The 24,580-nt window shown below is 37.2% G+C and overlaps 1 long non-coding RNA gene across 1 annotated transcript in view; it reads left to right on the forward strand.

Annotated features, from left to right (window-relative positions):
- The first annotated feature begins 22,821 nt into the window (after window positions 1-22,821).
- LOC136843691 (uncharacterized) overlaps window positions 22,822-24,580 on the forward strand; it is a 139,979-nt gene continuing 138,220 nt past the window's right edge. Inside the window, exon 1 of the long non-coding RNA XR_010854646.1 lies at window positions 22,822-22,978. This is a non-coding gene — a long non-coding RNA (uncharacterized lncRNA). The remainder of the gene's footprint in view (window positions 22,979-24,580) is intronic.

The following is a 24,580-nucleotide window of genomic DNA, read 5'->3' on the forward strand; positions in this document are numbered from 1 at the left end:
AACATGGACAATTTACTGTTAAATCTTACCCTAAAAACAACATTTTTGTAAAAAAACTAATATTAATCTCAACGATACTGCCTTTTTCATAACATGGAAAATTTACTGTCAGGTCTTATCTAAAAACTAAATACTTTTGCCAAAAAAGTAATATCAATCTCAACGGCACTTCCGTTTTCATAACTTGCAAGCTACAATTAGATTTTACATAAAAATCTAAATATTTTAGCAAAAAAACTATTATTAATCTCAACTCTACTATTTTTTCATAACGCGCAAAATTTACAGTTAAATCTTTCTTAAAAAACTGAATATGTTTTGCAAAAAACTAAATATTATACTCAACGGCACTGCCTTTTCCATAAAATGGAAAACTTACCCTTATATAATACCTAAAAAACTAAATATTTTTGCAAATAATTAAATATTAATCTCAACGGCACTGCCTTTTTCATAACAAGGAAAATGTACTGTTAAACCTTACCTAGAAGCTAAATATTTTTGCAAAAGGCTAAGATTATTGTAGACGGTAGTGCCTTTTCATAATTTAGAAAATCTACTCCGTAAATTTCTGCAACAGACTAAATATTAATCTCAACCGTACTGGTTTTTTTTTATATAGCTTTAAAAATTTACTCTTAAATCTTACTCATAAAATTCAATATTTCCCGAAAGAAAAATTAATATTTATCAATATGGTACTGCCTTTTTCAAAACAAGGAAAATTTACTGTCAAATCTTACCTGAAAAACTAAATATTTCTGCAAAAAACTTAACTTCATTTTTAGATGGTACTGGCATTAAAAAAAAAATCATGAAATCCACGATATCTTGATGAACCAAAGATGGGAAATAGAAATGGGACTACACCCGAAAAAAAAGAGCTTGAATGATCGAATCGAGAATTAATTTGCAGGTAATCGTCGTCCTTATGAAATCCCCCCAAAAATACCCCCACCGAATGGGACTTCTTTCGCAGTGCCCAGGGCAACTTGAATCTTTCTTGGCAAGTGAGAGTTCTTGTATATAAGTTTTCTTAGAATTCTAGAGTTATCTAATTGTCTTTTATTTTCTTAGAATTCTAGAGTTATCTAATTGTCTTTTTTAATAATATTTTTTATTAGAACTGCGTAAAAATATTATATTATCATTATTTAGAGTACGAAATGGATAAGGTTTTTGCATAAATGTGAGGATGTTTGTTGACAAATGTCAAGGAAGCTTTCATTTATTCTATAATATTGAATTGGAAAGAATTGTCTAAATCTTTTTAAATTATTATTATTATTATTATTATTATTATTCGTAACTTTCATAAAGACTTCACATGTTTCTTTGATCTTGAAATTATAAATTTAGACGAAGTTAAATAATTAAATTTTAAAATGTTGGCTACCTGAGCGTGCACTTAGACTTATTATTATTATTATTATTATTATTATTATTATTATTATTATTATTATTATTATTATTATTATTATCCAAAAAGAGGCTAATTCATACGGAATAGGGCATTATCTTACACAGCAAGCTTCAATTGAGTCAGTTGCTTACATGTTAATTTAAAGGAAACTAATAAAGATGAAAAATCAGAATTGAGAAGAACAGACCAATAATGTGTTATTAACTTGTTGAATGCCAATAAGAAAAATAGCATTTTATCAATATTAATATGGCAATATTAATAATATTTTCCTACGGATATAAAGGCGATAAAACGTCTTTCAGATTTTAACAATACTCTTGTAATTTTCTTTGGTCGATGTGGCACACGCATATGGCCAGTGTCTTAAATTTTCTATCTTAATCATGACGGTTCCAGACCTTGTAGCATTTAAGAGCATAATCGACTCGTGACATTTTCTTCTAAAAGGGTTGAAATCTTGATGAATCCTACCATGCATTTTTAGGATACGATACATATTGAAATATTAACTAGCGAGATGGTCCACCAACTGTAGGAAATTCAATGAATTTTGCAACCGGCCAGGCGAGTGAAGTATAGGTCAGTATTATCTGGAGAAGAATTAGTTTTTTGCATATTCGATTAAATTCCTCTGCCTCAAGACTGAGGAGATTAAATCTCAATATATATATATATATATATATATATATATATATATATATATATATATATATATATATGTGTGTGTGTGTGTGTGTGTATATATATATATATATATATATATATATATATATATATATATATATATAATTGTGTGTGTGTTTATGAATGTATGTATGTGTGCATGTATAAATCATTGAAATGGATTTTTTCAGGAAACATCGATATAATCTTTAGCATTTCACGAGAAGAAAAATTTCTGAAGTCTGTAAAACCTCAGACTTATTTCATCATTACAAGTTACTTTAACAAAAGATAACCAGCGTATAAACTATCACACAATATACTTTTCTGTATATAAACAAACAATCAAACCACAGGACAAATCATCAAACCCACCATTACGATATTCATCGGATATTCTTCAAAAAAACAAAAATCATGCAACGAATTCCGTTCACAGACAATGACAGCTATGGAATGAAACATCAATCACGCCCCAAAATTAATTTTGAATATGCATCACTTATGACGAAAATCACGAGTTGGTAGGGTTGCGGATCACGCGAACTGGAAACTGAAGAGCAAGAAATCACACACACACACACACACACACACACACACACACACACACACACACACACACACATATATATATATATATATATATATATATATATATATATATATATATATATATATATATATATATATATATATATACATGTACATTATATATATCGATAGATAGATAGCTAGATATACAGATATAGATATAAATATATATATATATATATATATATATATATATATATATATATATATATATATATATATATATATATATATATATATATATATATATATATATATATATATATATATATATATATATATATATATATATATATACAAACATCAGACACACACACACACACATACACACACACACACATATATATATATATATATATATATATATATATATATATATATATATATATATATATATATATATATATATATATATATATATATATATATATATATATATATATATATATATATATGATACATACATACATACATATACATATTTATATAAATATATATATATATATATATATATATATATATATATATATATATATATATATATATATATATATATATATATATATATATATATATATATATATATATATTTATATATATTTATACATATACATAAATATATGTATGTAATGTATGTCCTTATTAATGGATGTCACGAGATAAAAATAAAACTAAAGTTTTTCTACATCCATCCTTCAGCTGCTGAACGAGATTTATAATATATATTGTTACGTGTGAGAGTCTTGGTTGATCATGTATTATTCAATTTACGTAATTTTTACGGCCCTGCAAACCAAGATTACACGTAACCTGTCACTTGAAGCCAAAAGTTAACCTCAAAGACAGACGTTAATTAGCCAAAGGTCGCCAGTTAAGGGTTATTAACCTTAACAAAGAATATTTGAGATGAATTCGATTTTAAACACAACGGTTCTTCCAAACATTCGGACGCGAGGCATACAAAAGCATCGAGATTTAACCTGATTTTGCTTACCTAAATCCTAGGTATTTTACTGGAATAACGGGGTTGAAGCTAACAACATAATAATTTGGCTTAATCTAGACTTCGTGAACACATATACCGTAAGTGGTGGCTGAAGGGGAACAAAGGAAATTTGAAATACAGAAAACAAAGGATAAAGAATGGGCGAAGTTTTGAACAAAAGCGACTTTACCTTAGGACGAACGTTGTGCGCATCAACGACCGACGTGGAGTTCTTGCAATTGTTTCTTCACTTCACTAATAGAATAATAGACAAAGAAAGGGGGAAGAGGTCCAACTGGACGTGTTATCTCTCCGAAAGCTTGGTTCTCTCTCTCTGAAGTTCTCGGACCGGCCTAGGTCAACAACAGTCACCCCAGGTGTCCACGTTCTTGTTTTCAAAACATTCGCCATGAGACAGGTAGGAAGGAAAAAGGGACCTTAGGACCACCTATTCTTATGGCTGATAGGGAAATTTTCCTATAGGGTAAAAGGGCCTAACTTACCTATCCCGTTCTCCAACGGACGTTAAGGTTTGAACTGAAGACGCACCTATATAGACAATGTCTTTTCCCGGTCTCAGTCAGGCTGATATTTTTACAATCAAAAGTTACGAGGGCGAACAGCAGTAATATTAGTAAAAGCTCCCCCCCTTAAGAGGGCCTTCACTCCCTTTTCGGGCGTGAAGGTCTATACTAAGCAAGCTGTTCGCCTCTCGTAGGTTACTCTCCTTCCCTGAGCAGATTAGTCCTGGTTAGCCTACCTAGCTACAGAACTACCTAACCCTAGATAGGATATGAGCTATATTCACTACTTTACCTAATTCTAATAGTACTGGAAGGTGCTCACGGTTATTATAGGCTACCTCCTACAATCATGATGTGTTTTAGACCTAGCCTAGTGGTACATTCTATGATATTCCCTAGCCTAACCTATCCTAACCCGACCGTAGCACCAACATAAGAGTTAATATTCTAACTAAATTACAACATGGTTTATGTTTAATACAATTAAAATTTACTAGTTAATTCATGAGGGTTGCCTCATATGATAAATGGGTGCCTCACTGAGGTCTTAGGCCATGCGTGTCACGAGCATCGTGGCTCGTTTCACAATAGTTAAGATTACTGAAATTAGTTATGCTACTTACATGATTACTGCGGCTCGGTGGTAAGTGGAAGGAACAAGGTTACTAAATTGATGTACCGTACTTTAAGGTGGCCTAGGCTATGCCCAATGAAAGGAAGAGATCACACTGGCTACCTCCTCTGGGCAAGGGGCCAGGATCACTCTTAGATGTTAGGGCACTGTGCCGAGAGGGCACTAGTGCCAGGATGAGCGTATAGCTCGGCAACTACTGGGCTCTCTTCCGCCCCTTCTTCTTCTTCTTGGTTTCCTCCAAGGCCTATCAGTAGCTGGCCTAGCAGGTGGTGAGAGCACCGACTCCCGGGACAGGCCAGAAGGGCTAGCGGGCGCGAAGTCAGGGGCAACTGCAAAAGCTGCGGGAGGACTCCCTACTCCGGCTGCTGCGACAACCGGAGCGAGAGCGATCTCGACTTCTGCGTCCGAGGATGCCAGTTCCTGGTCTGCCAAGGGAGGGGTACCATTTCGATCCTCCAGGGGTTCATCCCCTGGATTCAAATTTTGCAAAGAAGAATCTTGCAAAGAAGAAGTTTCGGGTGCTGGAGGCTCTCCAGTCGCGATGATCAACTGCATGGGGAATCCTAAATCTCCCGGAGGAGGATTCGCCTCATGATTTAGACCCGGCATAGGGGCCTTTTCCACTGGTAGCTCAACGTCCGTGGCGGACGGAGTCTGGCACTGCTCAGTGCTCGCAAGTGGCACTGGCAGCAGTTGAGGGTCAGGCATGCCTGACAAGGGGTCCGGAGGTGCAATACCTCTCGGACGACTTGGGTTTGGCTGCGGCAGAGATTCCTGCCCCAGCAGGAGATCGTAGCCTCTCCTAGAGTTTTGTTTGGGGCGTCCGCTGGCGTTGCTTGCTTGGGCAGCCCTCCCAATTTGTGGAGTGGTCTGCCCGCTTGCACGTCCTGCAGCGGTACTGCTCCTCCTGAATCTCTCTTCGCGGAGGGGGAGGACCTCTTGGTGGGCCAGCCCTTCGCGATTGGAGAGGGCTAGGCCTGAAATAGGTTGGGTGGCGCCCCTTCCGCGGACCACTTTGGTGGGCGGAAGGTGGAGGTTTGTCATGGTTGAGAGTTTTAGATGGGGCCTCTGTGGAGGAGGTAACGTGGCTGCGGAGTGGCGTTGGTGACGGGCTTCCGCAGAGAAGATCCCGACCCAACAAGAAGGCCACTCCGGGCCGAATTCCACCTACCACGCCGAGGCGGTGGGGTATCGTGCCCCAAGGTGTCATAACCTGGAGTTGGACAGTAGAAACGGTGATGGTGTGGCCCTCTATCCACTTCATTTCCCACCGCGTTTCTTTGTCAACCACAGCACCGACTGGCACTTGGGCCCTAGTGATCAGGCTAATGTCTGCCGCAGTGTCTACTGTGACCGGAAGGGTCACGGGCAGGCTAGTGCTCTGAAGAGGGGCCACCGAGATGAACTGGGTTTCCAGTCTCTCGGGTAAAGGATCCGGTGCGGACCAGCAGCAGAAAATGAAGTGCTGATTAGGTTGACAAATTTGGTGGTGGGGACATGATGTGGACAGGCCGAGATCCAGCATTGTAGTGGCTAGCAGCCCCACAGGATCTGCACGGGCCTTTTGGATGGGCTCGGTGGCCTGCAGTAACTGTTGGAGGAGAGGGCTGAGCGGATGAATCGGGAGCGGAGTCCTGGCTGGTAGGGTTAGGCTCCTTATTAGTGCGAGTTTGTATCGGCACTCAGCTTCAGCGTGGCCCCCTTCTTGCAATAGTTGCATATGGTCGTCCTACTAGGCAGTCCATTCTTTCGGGCGAGTGGAGTTCAAGAGGTAGGCCGGAGGGATGATTCGCTTCTGAGAGGTGCTATGCGACTGATTGAAGGTTTCCACGAATCAGCCATGCGACAAGCTTCCATAAGTGTGGAGGGCTGTTTATCGTTAAGATATACTGCAAGGGGCCCTGGCACACATTGGAAAAAGGTCTTCTAGCATGGTCCGATTGAAGAGATCCTCAAACGTCGTGCAGGCCAAGGAGTCGAACCAGCGCGTGCGGACTGGGTTTTGTGACATGCCCATTCTGTCCAAGACCAGCCGACTTCCTTGGCAAGACCTCGGAACCGTTGTCTCCATTTTTCTGGGGTTATCTCGTAGGCCTTTGTAATGACTCTACGAACTTCTGCCATGTTGCCTCTCTGGCTCTTCTCCAGTGAGCGAAGCGCTGCCTTGGCTTTTCCCTCCATATGCTTGGCTAGTATTAAGGCTCTCTCCGTCTCCGTGGTGCTGTAGTTATCGAAAAGAGCCTCGATCTCCTCCAGCCATGCTTCTGGCTCGTCCTCAGTCCACTTGGGGACTAGAGAATTGATGCTCGAAATTGGGCGTTTGATGCAGCAGGTGTAGGACTGGAGGCTTGATGGCTAGCCATAGCTTCGGCATTCTCCATTTTGCTCTCTCAAGCTCGAGCTCCTTCTCCTTTAGGGCTAACTCAGTTTCCTTGCAGGCTAACTCATGCTGTCTCCTTCTTTCTTCTCTTTCCTCTTCATATTGCCTTTGCTCGGCTTCATACACCCTTCGTTCTTCTTCATACTTCCTCTGCTCGAGTCTTTCTTCCTTCTCCCGCTTGGCCAAGTCGTCCACTTGCTCCTTAACCCAGGTAGTAAGTTCCGAGCAGTGGTGAGACCTGCCGCCGTCCCCAGCCCCAGGAAGGTTTTATAATGCTCTGCTGCCATGGTTCTGGTGGGGAAGGGCGTCTAACCGGTCGAGTGGGCGTACTTGGGCAGCGAGGAAGTGTCTCTTCAATGACGTGGCACCCTTTCAAAAGGTGGCACTGTAGTTTGGTGTGCCGTGTACAGGTCACACTGGTGGCACTCAGTATCCCTAGGCACTGCTGCAGGTTAGGTTCCAGAAGAACTTTCTCTTCTGTGTTCCCTTTTGGTTTTGTTTTATTTATTTTTCTGGATCCTTGCTTGGTGGCACTTATGGTGCCAATGTGTTCCTAGGGACCTCTACTGGAGTCCAACTAGGCTATATGGGAGGAAAGGCACTCTACACCCCTGCAGAGTGCAACAATCGAATGAGAGAGAAAGGGAAGGTAGAGAGAGAGAGAGAGAGAGAGAGAGAGAGAGAGAGAGAGAAGTAAGCTATTCAAGTGATGAGTGCTGCAAATTATTGGCACTGTGGAATAAAGTGAATTTGGTTTTTTTTTTTTTTTCTTAAAGATCCTCGTGAGTGGCTGGTCCCAGTGCCGGCCCCAGTGCTGGCCCCTTCTTTTTTCAGAGGTGAAAACTACTGTTGGCTTCGGTCTGGATAGCAGGCCTCACTCGTGACCGACAGTTTATCACGGTATCGTAATTACTCTTAACTTGTCCTCATCTATTGTGGGACAGAGGTGTTTTCTTTTATTTGGTTAAAGTATTCGAATTAATTAGCCTAGTGTCGGCCGTTCTTTCTTTGAAGAGGGTCACGTACACTTAGGTTAGGAATGCTTACTTGAATGACGAGAGAGAGAGAGAGAGAGAGATTTTCAATCAGCGAATTTCTTGCTGCTTGAGAACATGTAAACAAAGATTTTATACATGCACAATGGCATGGATCTTAATAAAATGATATAGATGCGTCGTCTTGGCTTCCTTAGGGATTACTTTATTATCTTAATTTTCCCGGGAGCCGACGTCACAAAAGTTTATCGTAAAAATTTTAAATTTTCTTTATATGATTTTATAGTAGGTATTCGTATAGGAACTTGTGGTATTACTCCTAACTAAGGCCTATCTTTCCCTGCCTAAATTATCTTTTGGTTTTTTTTTTTTTTTTTTCTACCGAAGTCTGTCTAACTTCTACTACGCCGAGAAAGTAGTTCCAAAAGGGCTGGGAGCAGAGTGGTCACAACAGAGAATGACAATAACAAGGTCTTAAGATGGCGGAAAATCCCGTTGGGCCTAAATTTCAAAGACAACCTCTGGAAGCGGAAGGAACCCCCAAAATGGCCGTTCTCTCACAAACAGTTCGAACAATTTCAAAACAACCGCGCGGCGGGTATTTTCTTTTTAGCACAAATTCAAACAACGAAACAAATGCAGGTATCCAGATTTTACTTTAAATATACCAATCATGCATAGCGTTTTACGTTACGGATGGAAAACTAAATTACCGAACAACTTTGTGTCTTTTGTTATCGTTCTCTCACCCGGACATTACACAAAAGAATGAAAAGAGAAATGCTAGCTTGCCTGCGTAAATTTACGTTGTTGAACGGTACCTTTATTGTAAAATTACTATTTCAGTTCGTTTGCTACTTCACTGACACGGTTTTGAATGATTCCCGCTATATGCAAACAATAACGATCGGAATTGCCGACGCGATTTCTAAATTACTTTGTGTACATGAAACAGGCTCCGCTTTTCCTCCTTAAGATACGTTATGGACGACTTAACTCGAATGCTCCGAACACAGTAAAAATGCCATTCATAAATTATGTCTCTCGTTATAAATTATGTCTCACTCTGTTTCTACACCCTTCCTACCTATGCTAATTCTCGCTACACTTGTTATTATAACTATTGTCTTTACTGCTTATTATTATGCCTCGTTCCTTGTTTGGAAGAATGAAATGGAGTTCGATATCTGACTTTTATTTTTGGAATTAATGTAATTTTAATTTCCTTTTCTCCAGATTCTTTCTCTAAAATGTACTTTAGATTCTACATAAGGTCGCCAATGTTACGTGAGAGTCTTGGTTGATCATGTATTATTCAATTTACGTAATTTTTACGGCCCTGCAAACCAAGATTACACGTAACCTGTCACTTGAAGCCAAAAGTTAACCTCAAAGACAGACGTTAATTAGCCAAAGGTCGCCAGTTAAGGGTTATTAACCTTAACAAAGAATATTTGAGATGAATTTTGATTTTAAACACAACGGTTCTTCCAAACATTCGGACGCGAGGCATACAAAAGCATCGAGATTTAACCTGATTTTGCTTACCCTAAATCCTAGGTATTTTACTGGAATAACGGGGTTGAAGCTAACAACATAATAATTTGGCTTAATCTAGACTTCGTGAACACATATACCGTAAGTGGTGGCTGAAGGGGAACAAAGGAAATTTGAAATACAGAAAACAAAGGATAAAAGAATGGGCGAAGTTTTGAACAAAAAGCGACTTTACCTTAGGACGAACGTTGTGCGCATCAACGACCGACGTGGAGTTCTTGCAATTGTTTCTTCACTTCACTAATAGAATAATAGACAAAGAAAGGGGGAAGAGGTCCAACTGGACGTGTTATCTCTCCGAAAGCTTGGTTCTCTCTCTGAAGTTCTCGGACCGGCCTAGGTCAACAACAGTCACCCCAGGTGTCCACGTTCTTGTTTTCAAAACATTCGCCATGAGACAGGTAGGAAGGAAAAAGGACCTTAGGACCACCTATTCTTAAGGCTGATAGGAAATTTTCCTATAGGGTAAAAGGCCTAACTTACCTATCCCGTTCTCCAACGGACGTTAAGGTTTGAACTGAAGACGCACCTATATAGACAATGTCTTTTCCCGGTCTCACTCAGGCTGATATTTTTACAATCAAAAGTTACGAGGGCGAACAGCAGTAATATTTGTAAAAAAAAAAAAAAAAAATATATATATATATATATATATATATATATATATATATATATGTATATATATATAGATAGATAGATATAGACACATACATGTGTTTCTCAAAGATTATAGATTATCGTTAAGTCACTGGGGTCACGTAAAACCGAAAATGTTAATTGAGACCAGATATAGATTTTCCACATAGTCATGATGAATCTGGAAAGTCAATGTTTTACCAAAGGCCAGCTCTTGAGATTAATTATACCACGTGGATATAAATGAAAGATATTTTTAAGGCATGAATGAGTTTTAGTCTATTGGTCGACTGGTGTGCTGGGTATTTCGGCTGTAGCTGGTTGCCATAGCAACGAAAAAATGATAAAACAAGTGAGTTTTTATCGATAACGCCAGACACTACATTACCCTAGTTTCCAATAAATGGAAATTCACGTCACTAACTAGACTAAGTTTGCGTTACAATCCACTTTTTAACCCATGATTCTAGATCTGGGTGTTACCATAATCATGCAGTGGTATTCTATTTCATAAAATCTGTCTTTCCCTTAATCGTTTTCTGTACAGTATCTGACATTCTTTTCAGCTGTATCCCTTCATCTGAATTGGAAATGAAAACGGCCATTCATGGAATTACAAGTTCAGTTCTTGGATTTTCGGCAATGTTAAAATCTAGAGAATGCTAACAGGGACAGAGGGACGGACTAAGATATTGTACAGTGAAGAACAGACAAATACACGGAGGGGTCAAACACAGACAGTTTTGAAGTCACTTCGCCATTGATTAAAAGTTGATGAAGTTGCAAAGAGAATTTCTTAGATTTAAAAGTCGCATAGTTATAGAGTATCATCAAATGATATTTGAAGCTGACAGACAGACAGACAGAAACGTGGTTTTTCATTCATGTAATATCAATGGAAATTTTAAATATGGAGTTTAGGCCAAAGGCCAAGCGCTGGAACCTGTGAGGTCATTCAGCGCTGAAACGGAATCCACAGTAAAGAGGTTTATTGATTGGTTGATTCATAATTTTAAAGGCTCTTTGCGCAGTATGGAAAAGTTATTGAGCTTTTGAGCATGATCTATAATGCAGCATACATTAGGCCAAATGCCAATTTTTCTATCTGATTCAAATTTCTATCACACTTTTGTACAAATGTACTGAGATTAAAAGTCTTCAATTGAATTTTCTTGGTATTTGACATAATTTTGTTTTAATTTTCATTTTTATGTGGTTGCCTAAATTATGTTATTAAAGAATGTATGTAAGCAGATTCCTTTCGAAACTGATGGCTCGAAACAGATGTGTAAGCTGTATTTCAGAAACTGATATTACATTGTATTAACGGAAACACATTTTAGTTTATTTTGCATCTTATCAATAATTAATATCAATTCTAAGCGCTGCAGGTATTGATATGACAGTATACATTTGCTCTCTTGGTCATACAATAACACATGTTTACAGTGAAATGATTCAACTCAAATTTATCCGCTGGGGATTAAAAATGAATAAACAAACAAACAAACAAATAAATAAATAAACGAATTCAGGGTGAATTTCAGTGAGACGTGAACAGCCGTCATATCGCGTGCGAGTCGAAGAGAGAGAGAGAGAAATAAGTATATCTTAGTTTAACCAGACCACTGAGCTGGTTAACAGATCTCCTAGGGCTGGCCCGAAGGAGAGAGAGAGAGAGAGAGAGAGAGAGAGAGAGAGAGAGAGAGAGAGAGAGAGAGAGAGAGAGAGAGCCTAACTTCAAGAGCATGGTTCCAGCAAATAGTAATTGAATGTGTGTTTTTTGGTGCTTCCGCGATACCTTCGTAGGGTGGAACACCTACGTGCGTAGGAGTATGTTTATAAAGTAGAATTATGAGGTTATGCTCACTTGAAAGCTAAACCCTTTCGCGTATAAGGTGGAAATCAGATGAAGCAATCAGGACGTCATACACGAGTCTCGCCGTATCCAATTATTCTGAAACAAATCAGAGTCAATGTAGTTTGCGAGACATTTTGATGCAGGAGCTGCATTTCCTGACTGCGAATAGCATCAAAGGTGGAAGAATTTTGATATCGTTTACAAATATATGCAGTTGATGCTGTGCAACAGAACCGTTGCTCTGTGACGTTTCTGCTTTGATATGTGAGGCCTCCAGATAACGTTTCAGAAGCTTTCAGGTCTAGAAGTTCTGTTAATTTTTAATTTTGTAAAGAATAAAATATTCAGTCTCATTATTATGAATAATTTCATAACTCCAGTAACAAAGTGACCGATTTTATTTCCCAAGTTTATGTAAGACTAAGAGGTATCATCCTATCCACTTCTTTTCATCATAATAGGTGGCATATTTTCATTGGTTTTAATTGATTAATTTATTTAGTTTAATAATATATTTTTGGCTGTTTTGCCTCTGGTAACCACTTCCCCTTTGATAGATTTTTTTTTTCTCCCACAATTCTAAACTTTTCATTTTTAAATTTTAGATGGACATCTACGACGACAGATTTAAAAAACAATTACTTCCCATATTTATTCCTTCAAAGTTCATTCTTACAATATTCCTTGGGTGTCTCTCTCTCTCTCTCTCTCTCTCTCTCTCTGACTACTATGAACAATAATTGTGACTATATACATGAAATCATATGTAAAAACAATTATTTCCCATTTTTATTCCTTTCTAGATCATTTTTAAAGTGTTCCTTGGAGTTCGAACTCTCTCTCTCTCTTGTGGACAATAATAATAGCTAAATACGTGAATTTATACGTAAACGTCACAAGCAAAACTGACTATCCAGTAATGTCTCTGTATTTGATCAAAGGAAACCCGACTTTCCAGATGAAATTATGAATGAAGCTTCATGTAGAGATCTGGTTAACGAGGCGTTTGGCAATCTTTTATGTTTACTCTCCTGTTGAGTTCTTAATAACGATGGAAGAAATTATTTCTTTGCCTTTGCCTTATAATCTAGCCTTTTTCCGTGTTTCATCTTCAGTAGCATGTGAACTTGATACAAACGATTATTAATTAGAGATGACCACAGTGTTAGTTCAAGGTAATTCCTTTTTGTTTATATTCTAAAGTGTGTGTAAATATGGTTCTGTGAGTTATATATATATATATATATATATATATATATATATATATATATATATATATATATATATATATATATATATAGAATATAGATATATTTATATATACATATATAGATATATTTATAAATTTATGTCTATATCTATCTATCTATCTATCTATGTATATATATATATATATATATATATATATATATATATATATATATATATATATATATATATATATAATGAAGGCAGAGGAAGCACACCAACAGGTCAAAGAAGTCATATCTATTTGGTTGGAAAGTTTCGAAGCCAACCAGCAGGCCTCATTATCAAGATACAAGGTAATAGTACGTAATTAACACAATAAAAGTAAGTGACAAATGTTAAAATGCCCAATACAAGTTACAATAAAACAAAGACAGCTAAAACTCTGCGTAAGGACCGACCGTTGAGTGTGGAGGCAGAGGAAGGACTGACCAAGAACCGGAAAAAACGTAAACAGTTCAGAGAGATAACGAGGTGTAGACGTGGAATGGGTGTTCAGTGAAGGGACCAGTTTTTTGATAAACAGTGATTCATTAATCGATAAAAGCCTATGATTGGAGGCTCTGCCTAAAACCTTAAAGTCTTTGTACTGAACTGATTTGCATTTATCGGCATGGTCCCTGATGTTGGAAAATTCGGGATTTGAAAATTGAGTGCCAGTTCTATGGCTGTCGATTCGGACCTTAAGTAACCTATGCGTCGATCCAGCATAGGTTCCTCGATTAGATCGAGGACAAGTAAACTTACAAATACCACAAGAGGTCATTAATGGCTCCAAACGGCTTTTGAAGTTGAAAAGGGTACGATATTCAGTGGGTTTGTGGGTATAATTTTAATTTTTACTGCAGGGAGATGAAAGATATTAAAGCTTGAGTTCTTTACAAAAGGTTGTATTGTGAATAAAAGGAAGACTGGAACAGAAAGGTTATTTAGGAATGTGAGGAGTAAGGTGACGTGGAACAAAAATACATTATTTAAAAATCAATCTATTTCTGAAAAGCTTGAAAGACCGTGGCATTATAACTGAGAATACTTATCAGTCCCTCTACAGCTCCGGGTCATCTTATAGTTCATTTTACGGCCTACCCAAGGCCCACAAAGATAATGTTCCTATCGGCCCTATCTTAGCGTCTTAAAATAACGCCAGTTTTTTACAAACTGGCAAAATTTCTGGTTCCCATACTTGCCCCCTTGGCTCAAAATTCTTACAGCCTTAAAAATTCATGAGTTCAAAAATACTATTCTGGTTCAGGACTCGGATCTTGTTATGGTAAGCTACGATGTTGAGTCTATTTACAAATGTACCTGTGCGTACAACAGACCATTGATATTATTTTACATAAACTTTTTCCTATGGATAAGTCTCGTTTTAAAGGGTTCTGTAATAACGATTTCAAGACACTTTAGATCTAGTGGTGCGGGAAACCGTTTTTGTTTTTAATGGCTGTTCTTACTCACAAATTGATGGTATGGCTATGGGCTGTCCATTTGGTCCCAACCCTCGAGCACATGGTTGGTACTTGTTCCCTTAGTTACCACCCACTGTTTTATAAAAGGTATTTAGACGACACGTTTTGAGACCGGTCAGAGCCCTGGCTGACAACGGACGTGGTTTTTTTTTTTTTTTTTTTGCTCTGTCGCTTTGTTGGGTGTCTGCTGGTTATAAGCAATTAATTGTTCTTTGCATTATATTGGAGACTTTGTTCAACGTGTTGCCTTACTATGGCAACCAAGGATTCCGTAGGAGACGTTGAAGAGGATCTGGGGGTAGCTGACAGCGATGGAAATCATTTAGTCAATAAAAGACTAAAAGTTGTGGGTAGGAAAATTGTGACGAACAATCCTCGTTCAAGTTTGACCGTCGATAATTCTGCTGCTGGCCCTAGTGCGTTACAGTCGAATATCACTCTAGGTAATGATCATGAAGCCAATTATGAAGGACCTAGTTCAAGGAAGTGTTTGCATTTTCCCAGTGCACTGGAAATGGATTATCATGGCAAGATGCAATGGACGGTAAGATTTAAAAAAAAAAATCCAAATTATTAAGTATTGTTTAAGGAAGGTAAATATAGACCATATATAACAGTTAAGGATGATGATTCAGTGAATATCCTAACTACCACTGGCTTTGAAGACATTATGTTAGAAAAACCTAAGGATTATGGGAAGTATATTAAAGTTATTGTGTTTAGTTACCCATTACGTATGGAGCCAAATGATTTATTGATAGATGAAAAAAAAGTATACCTTAGTTTAACCAGACCACTGAGCTGATTAACAGCTCTCCTAGGGCTGGCCCGAAGGATTAGACTTATTTTACGTGGCTAAGAACCAATTGGTTACCTAGCAACGGGACCTACAGTTTATTGTGGAATGCGAACCACATTATAGCGAGAAATGAATTTCTATCACCAGAAATAAATTCCTCTAACTCTTCATTGGACGGCCGGAGACTCGAGCTCGGGCCTAGCAGAGTGCTAGCCGAGAACTCTACCGACTCGTCCAACGAGGAACTTGATAGATGAAAAGTTTGTTTGGGCTAAACGACGTGAGGTTAAGCAAAAAGGTGAAACTAGCGTAAAACCACAGGTGATTGCACTTACAAGAGGCGAGGTTCCAGAGAAAATATTTGTTCCCTGCCTCCACAATTGCAACATTTTGGAGCAATTTTAATGTTCTTTATTTTATTCAAACATTCTTTAGTCACGATTTTTAGTACAATACCTACATTTAAAGTTACTCACATTCATTTGCAAAATGTCCCCATTTGCTACATTGAAAACATAACATAGGACTTTCCTTAAACACATCAACCCGTTTAATATAAACGGGTTGATGTGTTTAAGTAAAGTCCTATGTTATGTTTTCAATGTAGCAAATGGGGCCATTTTGCAAATAAATGTGAGAGCAACTTTAAATGTTGGTATTGTACTAAAAATCATGACTCTAAAGAATGTTTGGATAAAATAAATAATATTAAAATTGCTCCAAAATGTTGCAATTGTGGAGGTTACCATAGTGCTAATTCTTGGTTGTGCAAAAAGAGGTGTATTATTGGTGTTAAAACTCCAAGTCTTTTAGTTTCTCAATAACTGAATAAGAAAGAAAATGGGGTTGTTATACCAGTTACAAACGCATGGGGACAAAGAGAAGAAGGGAGGCAGCTTCAAAAGGGGGAGACTTCCAGTCGTAATCGAGTTTGTGATAAACATGATTGCGGTATTCAAACACTTCATTTAGAAATAGAAGAACTTAAAATGGTAATCATGAGCATGCATGATCAAATATCAAAAGTGTGTAATGCTACTAGTAGAGTCGTTTCTATTGGAATGAAGGAGAGTGTTCCTGAAGTGAATGATGTAGGTACTGGTTCTAATAATGTTGCTATTAAATAAAAGGTTCAAATTGTAGATGGAGCTAATTGTGATGATGTCTGTCAGAGAATGCGAATATACTGAATTAATGTGTACTGATAATGCGCTTCAGGAGAGCTCCATTTATGACAGGAATTATGAAATAAAGAAAGATTTGCCAGTGGAAGGAAAGGATATGACAAGTTAGTTGTTAGTATTGCTTCCTTATTAGATACAGTACCGTAGTACATGCAGCGGCCAGATGAAGACCTTAAAATGAATGAATATGTTACTTTTGCTAGAAAAATGAGGAAAGAAATTGATAAAGATGGAGGGGTCTTGTCTTAAAACTAAGTTCTTCGTTGGACTGGTCGGTACCGTTCTCGGATAGCACTCTAGTCTTCAATGAAGAATTAGAGGAATTTACTGTTGACAGAAATTCATTTCCCGGTATAATGTGGTTCGATTCCACAATAAGCTGTAGGTCCCATTGCTAGGTAACCAATTGGTTTTCGATGTAAATAACTTCCTTCAAGAAACTGGAGGAGAGCTGTTAATCAGCTCAGTGGTCTGGTTAACAGGTATACTTAACTTTGTCTTAAAACTCTATCGTCGAATGTGAATAGTTTTCAAAAAAGAGGAACTGATGTTCATGCTTGGGTTCTTTCTCATGTTTTAGATGTGATAACTTTGCAAGAAACTAGTGTTAATGGGGCTGGTTTCCAATTAATAGGATATCAGTCATTTGAACTTCCGGCAATTATTGAGAGAATTATAAGGGGTCTTTGTGAAAAATAATATACCCGCCGTTATATCTGTAGCTACAGAAATTAACGGCATTGAATGTTTGTGTGTGAAATTATATTTAATATTTAAAGGCTATTGTCTTTTATAAAATTAATGTGCATGTGCATGCTGATAAATGGGATCTTGAGAATGTACCTAGGGTTATTTTTAATGAGTACTGTTTATTAGTGGGCGATCTTAATGCTCGCCATCATGATTTGGGAAGCAGAGGTAGCCAAAACAGAAATGGATTTGTATCATATAACATGCTTAACTCACTGGAAAATGTCAGAGTCTTGGGGAATGGTGTACCAACGCACGTGAGAGGTGGCAGAATTTATTATGCTGTACTTTTTAATGTTTGAATGTACAGCTGATGAATTAATTGTTAGTGAGTTTGTAGTGATTATTTTGCTGTAGAAGTAGGCTATCTTTTAGCATAAACAAGATGTTTGCCAGTAAGAAAAGGAAATGGTATAATTTAAACCTGATAAAAAATTAGAGTTCATGAATAAAGTTGATGAGTGGTACATAAATTACAACGGCTTCACGTTATTTAAAAAGTCTGTATATTCAAATGAAAAAATAATTCGGGGTTGGAATAATTTGCTCACTGAAAAGCTCAAAGTAATTTTAAATCCATCCAAATAATAAAGAGATGGCTATGATACAGATAAAAGACTGGGACAACAAATGGTAAAATAAATATTGGGATAATTTCTTAGAAGAAATTTCTTTTACTAAGGAAACTGGGTCTGTATGGAATTTAGTCAATAAAGTGAGAAAGAAAAGGAAGAAAATTGTAGCTCATCATGATCCGAATGGTAAGGCCAATGAATGGATTAGGAATGGTCTGAAGTCAATATTGGGATAAGTGGTCTCCAAAAGAAATTTCATTTACTAAAGCGGTATTGGGAAGACAAACTATGGCGTTACAAGAGGTTAAAAATTGTGAGACTTGTTTGCCGTTTACAAAAGACGAATTGTTGTTTGCCGTTTACAAAAGACGAATTGTTGTTTTGTATGATGAAGGGTCGGAAGCTCCTGGTGAGTATGGTGGTCTGTATAAGTAAACCTTAGTTTAACCAGACCACTGAGCTGATTACAGCTCTAACTAGGGCTGGCCATGAAACGAAGACTTATTTAACGTGGCTAAGAACCAATTAGTTACAAGCAACGGGACCTCAGCTTATTGTGAAGAACCACATTATAGCGAGAAATGAATTTCCATCACCAAAATAAATTGTCTAATTCTTCATTAGACGGCCGGAACTCGAACTCGGGCCTAGCGAGTGCTAGCCCACGCCACCGACTCTCCCAACGAGGAACCACCAACGTATGTTATAAACTGTTTAATCATGATGGAGGATAGATCTCTGTTAGATCTAATTAATCTTTCTTATAAAAATGGCAGGCTACCTAAGAAATAGAAAATAGCTCTTGTTGTACCTATACTGAAGGGCAATGGAGAATATAGGCCTATTTCACATACATCGTGTTTGTGTAAATTAATGGAGAGACTTGTATTGAATAGATTAATTTATATGATTGGTGACCAATTATCGTCGAATATGTTTGGTTTTATAGAGGGCAAGAGTACTTCAGATTGTGTTATTAAGGCCTTAAGTAATGCTAATGCTAAATGTAGAGGATTTGTTGACTAAAAAGGAGCATTTGTTAGGGCTTGCGGTGATGCTATTCTAGAAGAGCTTGTCAACAAAGGTGTCAGTGGATTTTTACTGAGGTGGATTAGGAGTTACTTAAATGAAGGAAGAGCAAAAGTTTGGTTCCAAGGATATGAGTCCGAGGAAATGGTGATGGAGTTAGGTATTCCTCAAGGTGGTGTTCTTAGTCCTACCCTTTTTAATGTTTTGATGAATGAAATTGTGAGGCATAATTTTCGTATTGGTACTGGGGTTTTTGTTTATACTGATGGCATTTTAATACAGTGTGTTAGTAAAACCATTTTAATAAGGGCTATGGCAGAATTGCAGAATTTATGCATGCACACGTGCTTGGTGATAAACGAAGAAAAGATTAAATTTCAGTCAAGGATGGTTAATAGTAATACGGTTGCCATAAATGCCAAAACTTTGGAAAAGTAAATAATTATAAGTATCTAGGTAAGTGTATTGGATTTAACAAAAGCATGAATGAAATTAATTACTTAAAAAATGTTTGTCTAGCTCGAAGGAAACCTTTGCAGGTGTTAGCAAATAAAGGTAATGGTGCTGGTATTCCTGTTTTAAGGATGATGTACTGTACATCAGTACGGTGCGTTCAGTTACTGACTATGCATCACCTGTGCTGGTAAATTATTCGAACGCAGAGTTGAGACCTGTGGAAGCTGTTCAGAATAAGGCGCTGAGAGTTATTTTGCGTTATTACAGGAGTACTGGGATTGAAATCATGAGACTGGAATTAAATCTACCGAGTGTTGTTGACCGAATACAGGAGGTAGCGGCTATGGCTGCTCTTCGTATGATTAGAAGGGAGAAAGGACCTTCAAGATGGCTGTTTACAGTTATTCAGGTAACAGAGGTTGTCCTCTTAAATATAACATTTATTTTAAGAAATTGTATAATATATTGATGAAATATATTTTAAAATTTTGTGTAAAATTACAAGGAGTTCCAATTAAGCCGTGGTTGTGTTACAAAATAAATGTATTTGTAAACTTGATTGTAAAAAAGTGAGTGGAACGCACATGAATTAAAACAATTAATTTTGTCTAAAATTAACGAATTGCCTAAGGCGAATAGCATACATGTGTAGTGTAATGGTTCAGTGAATGGTATCAAGGTTGGGTGTAAGGAGGGGCAGGTAGGGGGTGGCGGTTTATAAGAGAATATTATGAAAATGATGTGAGTAATGATGAGACACAGTCAAAAAGAATAGAGGATAAAACTTCTACTACTACCGCCATTCATGAAGGGTTAACCTTAGTAGTTAACAAGATGAAAGATGTTTGTTTTCGTTGATTGACAGAGTGCTCTTCTTGATCTTAACTGTAAATATCCGGTTGACAGGAAATTGGTAAGTGTAAAGAACTTGTATATGCAATAGAAGATCAGGGGCATTTTGTTAAGTTTTTCTGGGCACCATCTCATGTTGGTATTTACTTGAATGAGATGCCTGATAGTTTGGGAAAGGATGCTACCAATAAAAATATTATTGATATAGAAAGCACAATTACTCTGGGTAGAATAAAGAAAGGGCTAAAAGCAAAGAGGTCTTTGTGGGAAGCGGCTGAAATTCGACAAATTTTTAAAAGGTGGGAGTGTGAGTATGAGACTATTTGTTTGTGTCCGAAAACAACAATATTGTATATTACAAGGCATTATCTAAACTAGATACTTTGATAATGAGGTTACGTTTGGGATATAAATATTCTTGGGAATACATTGATGATGAAAACTCAATGTAAATTGTGGGGTGAGTTATGGAAACATACTTTACAACATTATGTTATGGAATGTAATAAATCATCAGAGTTTCATAACCCCAGATTAGATGACGTAACATACCAAGTACGTTATTTTCTGAAAAATGATGTTTATTCCAGATTTGTCAAGAAATTTCCTTATTTATTTTGGAATAAATGATTTTGAGCCATTTGCCTTTGCTTTAGCATAATTTTTGTTTAACTTTTGATTTTTATAGATTTCCTTAAAATAATTTTTCCTTTAATATAACGTTTACTTTCGTAACTTTTGATTTGCATGACATTTCCCTAATGTAATATTGCTATATATAGTATATTAACAACTTTTGATTTGTATAAAGTTTGCTTGATCGTTTGGCATTTGTATGATTTGTTTAACTTTTGCTTAATATGATTTTTTATTTAGTGTAACATTTGCTTTTGTATAAATTGGTTTAAAATTTTCCTCATGTTAAATATTTGTTTTTCATTGCCTGGAATTGAATTTTTTTTGTATATATTTTTTCCTCATTCTCGGAATTTCCTTTGAATTTTGTTGGTGAGTATAGCAGCATGCTAATAAAAATTTACACTCCATTTGATGTAGATATCAATAAACTTTTTTCATTTGATTTTGACGACAAGCCTTGCATCAGTGTTCAGTTCATTGCTAATATAAAATTCACGATTGGACAAAGAGCAACAATCAGTTACATTTTTTTAGATATTTTAATAAACGCTCTTCTCAAGGCTTCTCTACTTCGGATTTTAGAAAAAAGACATTCGCTGGTCTTGGTAAAAAAATTTATAGTTTTCGTTCTCTTTATTTTAAGATTAATGTCATATTAACCATGCTTCACCGAGCCTTTGCTTTATCCTCTAGTTGTTAAGCTTTTCATAATGAAATCACGTTCCTGCAAAAATACTTTACCAGTAACTGCTTTCCCACCCATTTATTCATTAAACATGTCTCCAAGCCTTCCTAAATTACCTTTCTGTTCCAGTCTTCCATTTACCCACGATACAATCTTTTATAAGGAACTCCAAGCTTTAATATCCGTGCATCTCCGTGCCGTAAAAATTAAAATTATACCACTAACCCACTGAATATCGGTACCCTTTTCAGCTTCAAAGACCGTTTGGAGCCATTAATGACCTCTTTTGGTATTTATAAGTCTACTTGTCCTCGATGTAATCGAGAAACATATAGGATCGACACATAGGTTACTTAAGGTCTGAATCGACAATATTCCGTAGAAAGACTTTAAGGTTTTGGGCTGAGCCTCCAATGATAAGCTTTCGTCAATTAATGAATCATTGTTTATTAAAAAAAACTGGTCCCTTCACCGAACACCCATTCCACGTCTGCACCTCTTTATCTCTCTGAACTGTTTAGGGCAGGGGTTTTTCAACCTTTTTCTCCCCACGTACCATTTTGGGTATTTTTAATGTCAGTAATGTACCCTCTTCACTTTGTATAAAGTAGAAAACAAAACAGACGCAGAAAAACATGGTACTGCCATTTCTCGCTAATTACACGCCGTGTACATATAACTTAGTTCTACCTATATTAATTTCAAGAAGGCATATTTCTTGAAATATTTCACTTCATGTCAGCCGAATGTAACATTGCATGAAATGTAAATTTGAATCTCATTACAATTACAGTTGCTTTTCATTAGGTTTTATTTAATATACCCACTTGTCATATATAAATAATAATAATAATAGTTCATCACTTTCTTTTTAAAGGGTCCTTTGTTTCATATACACACAGTCGTACGTGGATACGGAAGACTTTTCAAGCACGAAAACATAGACGTCAGCAAACCATGAAAGAACTTACGCAGACCGTCAGAATGTAATGTACACGTGGGAAGGGGGGAGCCCGTCACGGTCATACGTCCTAAAACAGGTATGTTTTCCCTCGATTTCATTTATTTGTTACTACATTATACACACACACACACACACACACACACACACACACACACACACACACACACACACACATATATATATATATATATATATATATATATATATATATATATATATATATATATATATATATATATATATATATATATATTTTTTTTTTTTTTTATTGCATTTAATTATGTACATGAACATGAACAGGAATAAAGGATACCAACAGAACAAACTCTTCGGAACCAAACAGAAAAGACTATACAGCCAACTAAGAGAGGAAGACAACCTCCAGGAAATTCCCGAAGCAGAACCAAGTAAGAGACTCTGGGAAAACATATGGAGCAATCTGGTATCACACAACCAACATGCAACATGACTCCTGGAAATCAAGGCAGAAGAAATGGAGAGAATAAAGCAAAGATTCACCGAGATCACGACAGACACAGTCTGACACCAACTAGGGAAAATGCCCAACTGGAAAGCCTCCGATCCTGCTGAAGTGCATGGATACTGGCTTGAAAACTTCATGGCCCTACACCCATGAATCGCAGAACAACTCCAGCATTGCATCACAAACCACCATGCGCCCAAATGGATGACCACAGGGAGAACATCATTAGTACAGAAAGACAAGGACAAGGGAAATATAGCAAGTAACTACAGGCCTATCACCTGCCTACCAATAATGTGGAAGTTACTAACAGGTATCATCAGTGAAAGGCTATACAACTACCTAGAGGATACAAACACCATCCCCCACCAACAGAAAGGCTGCAGAAGGAAGTGTAGGGGTGCAAAACACCAGCTCCTAGTAGACAAAATGGTAATGAAGAATAGTAAGAGAAAGAAAACCAACCTAATCATGGCATGGATTAACTGCAAGAAAGCCTTCGACATGGTACCACACACGTGGCTAATAGAATGCCTGAAAATATATGGGGCAGAGGAAAACACCATCAGCTTCCTTAAAAATACAATGCGCAACTGGAATACAGTCCTTACAAGCTCTGCGATAAGACTAGCAGAGGTTTAACATCAGGAGAGGGATCTTTCAAGGCGACTCACTGTCTCCACTACTCTTCATAGTAGCCATGATTCCCATGACAAAAGTATTGCAGAAGGTGGATGCTGGGCACCACCTCAAGAAAGAAGGCAACAGAATTAACCATCTGATGTTCTTGGACGACATCAAGCTGTATGGTAAGAGCATCAAGGAAATAGAAACCCTCATGTGGAAGTTACTAACAGGTATCATCAGTGAACGGCTATACAACTACCTAGAGGACACAAACACCATTCCCCACCAACAGAAAGTCTGCAGAAGGAGGTGTAGGGGCGCAAAAGACCAGCTCCTAATAGACAAAATGGTAATGAAGAATATTAAGAGGAGAACCAACCCAAGTATGGCATGGATTGACTACAAGAAAGCCTTCGACATGGTACCGCACACGTGGCTAATAGAATGCCTGAAAATATATGGGACAGGGGAAAAGGCCATCAGCTTCCTTAAAAATACAATGCGCAACTTGAATACAGTGCTTACAAGCTTTAGGGTAAGACTAGCAGAGGTTTAACATCAGGAGAG

This window comes from Macrobrachium rosenbergii, chromosome 12 (genome assembly GCF_040412425.1).
Source record: "Macrobrachium rosenbergii isolate ZJJX-2024 chromosome 12, ASM4041242v1, whole genome shotgun sequence".
NCBI classification, from domain to species: Eukaryota; Metazoa; Arthropoda; class Malacostraca; order Decapoda; family Palaemonidae; genus Macrobrachium; species Macrobrachium rosenbergii.